The 6,000-nt window shown below is 40.2% G+C and overlaps 1 long non-coding RNA gene across 2 annotated transcripts in view; it reads left to right on the top strand.

Annotated features, from left to right (window-relative positions):
- LOC130276101 (uncharacterized) overlaps positions 1-5,266 on the top strand; it is a 173,866-nt gene extending 168,600 nt beyond the window's left edge. For both annotated transcript variants that reach the window (XR_008845019.1, XR_008845021.1), the window contains 2 exons: positions 18-123; positions 2,295-5,266. This is a non-coding gene — a long non-coding RNA (uncharacterized LOC130276101). The remainder of the gene's footprint in view (positions 1-17; positions 124-2,294) is intronic.
- Positions 5,267-6,000: the final 734 nt, after the last annotated feature.

The raw sequence follows: 6,000 nt of genomic DNA on the forward strand, positions 1-6,000 counted from the left end.
TTTCCTAATTTCCTCAGGGATATTGAAAAGTTTCTGTCTGGTTCTCCCAAAGATTAAAGCTGATTCTTGCAGTTCCCAGCATCCTGCAATCACAGTATAACTGGAGGACCCTTCTCATATACAGTAAATAGTAATAAATCTGATAAAATGGAAGTTATCTTAAAATGTATCCAGCAATGTACTTTCTATCAGGAAGAAAGGGGGCAATACTTTATCACTTCTCTGTAAATTGCATCACTGTAGAATCCATGATTTTATTCCTTATCCTGTATAGGTAAAGCATCATGACAGGTACCCAATCTATCTCCATTTATATCACTTTGCACTGCACATCAGGAATGTGTACAATGTGCCAATCATTATACAGGTTCAGCATCACTTTGTGTCATTTATTATACAGTAAGTGACGTGATACATACATAAATGTTTCATACACTATGATTCACCACACAATGATTCAATGAGTAAATGGTAGCTCAATCATTCTCAATCTCCACCATTCTCTTTTCACCATTTATATTTAAAATATATGATATATATGATGTATAATGAAAAGTGTTGCACTTAATGCCAGGCAGAGATAAATGTACTCAGAGCTTTGAGGAAATAGCGACTCACCGAACATTTGAACTTTGCCAGGCTCGGCTTGTGCGGGCCTGGCAATAGCATTATTATAGCACAAGGGATGAGGAACACATGGCATTTTGGCACCTGAATGCATGATAGGATGAGAAAGTAACACTGAGATAACATCAGAGTAGCCTAGCATGCTTTGCAGCTAGCAGTAAGATCCCTAGATTAGCCAATCATTTACTGCAATAAGTGACAAACTGCTTTCAGACCAGGAGACAGCATAGAGGTAGGTTAATAGACTGATAAAAGCCTATGCACTGCATTGCGACCACCATGTCTGTGCAACCACTGATCCCAGAAAGCTTTCACACTATAAGTCAAAGCAAGTTGAGCAAAGCGCAGTGCAGTTGGCTGCCCTAAGGCAGTGACATGTATCCTGTATTACTGTGTTGAGTTAATGCACTACAAATCCCAGCACTGTGACTGCAAAATGAGCCATAGAAAGCCATCACACTATAAATAAAAGCAAGTTGTACAAAGCACTGTCCAGTGGGCTGACTTGTTTTATAACTTAAATATGTATTTAAGGAAAACTGACAGCCGGTTCACCCACTCTAAACCAATTGACAGGGTTATAGTATGGGTAAACTGGATTAAAATGTATAACTTACCCAGATCAGCGATACTGTTCCATAGGGTGTATTAGCCTTCATTGCTAATATGAAAATGTAATCCTTTGCGCAATGGAGGTGGGACCCAGCATAACCAGCATTCCTGCCTTCATCCTCTCTTCTCATATATGCCTGTCCACCTCGTGCTCACGTGGGTGAAGGGGTCAATGAATATTCACGAGGTGGGTGGACAAAGGGGAAAGCTAGTCCAGTATGCCTAGTCCAGCCTCCATTGCGAAAAGTAGCAACAGATGTTAATACACTCTGTAACTCCAGAAAAGCAACACCGATTCGGATAAGTTATTCGTTAAACTCTCAAAAAGGGAGAACTTTTGATAATTTTTTTCAACTTTTCAGTGTTCACATATGCTATTTCTTCTTCACTAATTTTTGACACCAATCCTGTTGTAACTCTGAAAACAGAAAGTAAAACATGATAAGGGGCCAAGTTTAAGAATTAAAACTCTATGTAACCACATGGAGCAACATCACAAGGCCTGTATACAACTATCACTAGTCCACCAATGCCTGTTGTCCACTAGCTACAGCTACCACTAGTTCACCACTGCCTGCTGACACTGACAGTCATATTGTGGACATAAAGGAAAGAGTACTAGATAGCCACACTCTTAGACCCTTTTTATAGGGGCAAGCTACACAGCCAGCTTGCCATAGTTTTCCCACAGCAAACACCTGCCAAACAGGAGTCCACGCTGCTACCCGCTGAGTAAACACCCCACCCCTTCTGCCAGCACTACCTCTGCAAGAGGCAGGGGTAGCAGCAGCATCTTCACATTGGCTTTTTATGTTTTTTTCAACTTTTCAGTATTTACAAATGCTACTTTTTCCTATTTTGCAACTTCCAAAAGGAATAATTTGTGGAACGCTTGAAAAAAATAATTACATATTTAGATACCTTTGTGTGCATGTTAACACCAGCAGACATCTGCCAACAAATAAGGATATTTTATGAACCTTTTTATAATGTTAAAAAGCTTACAAAATCCGCTAGTGCAGTGTGTTTTTATGGTAAATCAGTTTTTATTACAGAATATCGATAACAATAATGACAAGCATAAACCCAGAAGGTTTAACAAATATAACAAACTGCTCGGAGATAGGACACGCAGGTCCACAAGGAAAAAAAACATGGGAAGGTGCCAACACACAATAGCACGGGCATTGGAAGACTATATCTGCTTGAAGATAGGACATGCAGGCCCACAAGAAAAAAATAACATAAAAGGTGCCAACACAATAACACGGACATTGGAGAACCATATATTGTCAATAGTATAGCTAATGAGAGGACATTAGTAGGAAAAGAAAACAAATGGGAAAAAGAAGAGAAGACAGGAGAAGAGGGAAAAGCAAAGAAAAGAGGGCAAAAGTCAAAAGAGGGAACCAAGCGACAACACAAAGAAGACGAAGAGACGGGGAACAAACCAGACCAGATCTGGGCATGGATATGTTGGCAGGCGATTTTATGTTGCTGCAGACAGATCCATGCCACAGAGACAAAAAAAAGTGATGTAAATGCTCTCTAATGGGAATAATGGGCTATGTGACGAAACAGAGTACAGTATGTGTCCATTTGCACCTGCATCTCTCCAGCACTATGGATTATGAGACCGTTCTGTTACTGTATAACTTTAATATTGCATCTTCAGCTAACAGTGGAAAATAACAATGGTTGTCCCCCTGACACAGCACTTAGACAACCTGAACTCCTCGATTGCTGGTTGACATTTTACTGATGCTTTATTTCTTTTCCTAGTAATGATCCCTATAGTCAGACAAGCTGCGTTCCTGCGAGTGTCAGTAATAAAAGCCATGTATGCAGCTGTAGGGTTCACATAGTTCCTCCTCCCTGCAGTGTGTTTTAGAGTGGAGGATACTTGAAGGATTGTTTATTATAGTAATAAAGTACAGACCTGCGCTGCGATAAATCACCTTGACAGCCTCAGGAGGTGAGCAAGGACTTATCATGAGTTTCATAATGTCTCGCTTCTTCTATACGTGCTGAGAAAAAAGTGTTTAGGACTTGCGGCATCTTAAATCTGTAAACAAGAAGAGTGCTCAGGTGGGGCTGACATGTCCAGGCACATGGGGCATCCCTTACAAAGTATCCTCCATTAATAAGAAATAAAAGTCATTCAACATATTTCTTCACTCAAAATGTAAAAAATTCTTATTCAACTGTTCCTTGTCAATCTGTTTTTTGGGAAAGTAGTTAAATATTGATTTGAAGGGATGTTGGAAGAAGCGGCTGACATGTTGGGTAGTACAGTTGGCAAGACCTCCATTGGATAACCAAGTCCCCTTCAGCCCAGACTGCACAGCTCCATAGATATAATAGGACCCATTGGGCCATCCAACATTCCTGCCAGGCCTCCTGTCATCACTTTAAACATCTAGGAAGAGAATATGAAATGGTAGCAAAGCAAGTATCTGATCGGACTGTAGCTTCTGTTCAATCCATAACATTGTTAGTGTCTAGTGTAGGCCCACTATCCTGTAATGACCACCATGTCCCTTCACCACCCACCAACAATTTAATATGGACTTTGTATCCTTCCATCCCATAGAGTAGCATGGTGCCCTGACTTTATTTTACATTTTGTTTTGTTGAGGTCTGGTGCTAAAAAAAAAGTTTAAAAAATTCCACAACAATCTACACTTAATATCCCATAATGAAAATGTGAAATCTTTGACATTTTTGCAAATGTAATACATTTTTGTTTTTTACATGGACATAAGCATTCCAACACTCGAATAATGTTTCTACACCTTAAATGGAGTACACTAGTGCTAATTTCACTTGTTCGGACATGATTTGGAAACAAACAGCCCCGTCTATATAAGGTCTCACAGCTGACAATGTATATCAGAGCAAATACTACGCCATGTGCAGGAAATAACTTCCTGTAGAGCTCAGAGACTTGTGTGGAAGCACAGAGGATTGTGTGAAGGTACAGATCTGGAGAAGGGTACAAAACATTTGTAGTGTTCTGAAAGTTCCCAAGAGCACAGTGGCCGCCGTAATTCTTAAATGGAACAACCAGGACTTTACCTAGAGCTGGCCGCCCCACCTAACTAATTGATTGAGGGAGAAGATGACCAAGAACCCAATGGCCATTCTGGCTGAGCTTCAAAGATCCTGTGTACACTCTACCAATCTGGGCTTTATGGCACAGTGGCCAGAAAGATGCCTTTTCTCAGTAAAAGACACTGGAAATTCTATCTGGAGTTTGCAAAAAAACACACCTAAAGTATTCTCAGACTGCGAGAAACAAGGTTCTTTTGTCTGATGAAACCAAAATTGAACTTTTGCTTCAATTCTAAGCATGTCTTAAGGAAAACAGGCACTTCTCATGATCTGCCCTATACCATCCCTACAGTGAGGCATAATGGTGGCAGTATCATTCTATGGGGGTGTTTTTCAGTGGCTGGAGCATGGAATACTGGTAGGGTTTAGGAAAAGTTAAATGTAGCAATGTACAGAAATATTCTTAATGAAAACCTGATCCATAATGCTCTGGACCTCAGACTGGGCTGAAGGTTCACCTTCCAACAAGAAAATGGCCCCAATCACATGGGCAATATAACACAGGAGCAGCTGAGGAACAACTCTGTGAATGGCCTACAGTGACCCAGCCAGGTCTCTGACTTTAAACTCAATCAAACATCTCCAGAGAGACCTGGAAATTGCTTTCAAATCCCCAAATGCAGAGGTGCAAACCTTGTGGAATAATACCCAAGTAGACTGTAATCGCTGCCAAAGAGGCTTCAACTAAATACTGTGTACTTATGTCAGTGCATTGTTTAAAGAGTACCTTTCATCAAACTAAACTTTTAATATATTGTTTGTTATGTAATTATAAGACACTTTGCCATTCACCTTCTGTTAAACTTCTCAACCTTATTATGTTTTTGAATATGATTGAAAAAACGGCCACTAGGTGACTCTGTTCTGTTCCCTACGCAACTCAAACATTTAGTTTGGTCTCCTACCGGGCCGGCAGGAGACCAAACTCAGGAAGTGCGTGTGTGGCATGGCGAGGCACAACGTCACTGAAGCCTGCGAGAGTTGTGCCTCGCCATGCCACACGCCCACTTTCTCCTGCCGGGAGCTCACATGATGTGAGCAAGGGGAAAGGTATGATACACAGCTTTTTAAAGCTTGGAAAAAAAATTAAGGGCAGGAGGGGTGTTAGGAGTAGTTAAGGAATATAATCTGCATTAGTTTAGAAAATATGGGTTGATGACAGGTGCTCTTTAATGTTTTTTAAACAAATTAGTAAAGATTTGTAACATTCTGTTTTTGTCATTATGGGGTATTGGGTGCTGATGGGGGATTTTGTATTTATTTTAGCACACGGCTGCAACATAACAAAATCTGAAAGTGTCTGAAGCCTTTCTGAATGCATTGTGGCTCCTCCAGATCAGATATCTAATTTTGGATCCTCCATCCTCTTCACATTATTCATTATTCTGGTCTGTTCCATAAGTGAAGTCTTCAGCGTAGCGGTCGTTGCGATGTATAATTGGCCCAATCACTGGCTGCTAGTGTAATAAAATGATCTAATGAGAATGATGATGATAATTAAACCAGATTGGAGTCTTTACAGATAGAAGAGAATTTTGGGAGACAATGTCTACATCAACATTAACCCTTTAGGACTCAGAATAAGAAAATACCATCATTGAGGAAAACATTTTAGAGAATCATCACAAAATGACCTGTTGTTTCAGT

Source organism: Hyla sarda, chromosome 6 (assembly GCF_029499605.1).
Source record: "Hyla sarda isolate aHylSar1 chromosome 6, aHylSar1.hap1, whole genome shotgun sequence".
In the NCBI taxonomy this organism is placed as follows: domain Eukaryota; kingdom Metazoa; phylum Chordata; class Amphibia; order Anura; family Hylidae; genus Hyla; species Hyla sarda.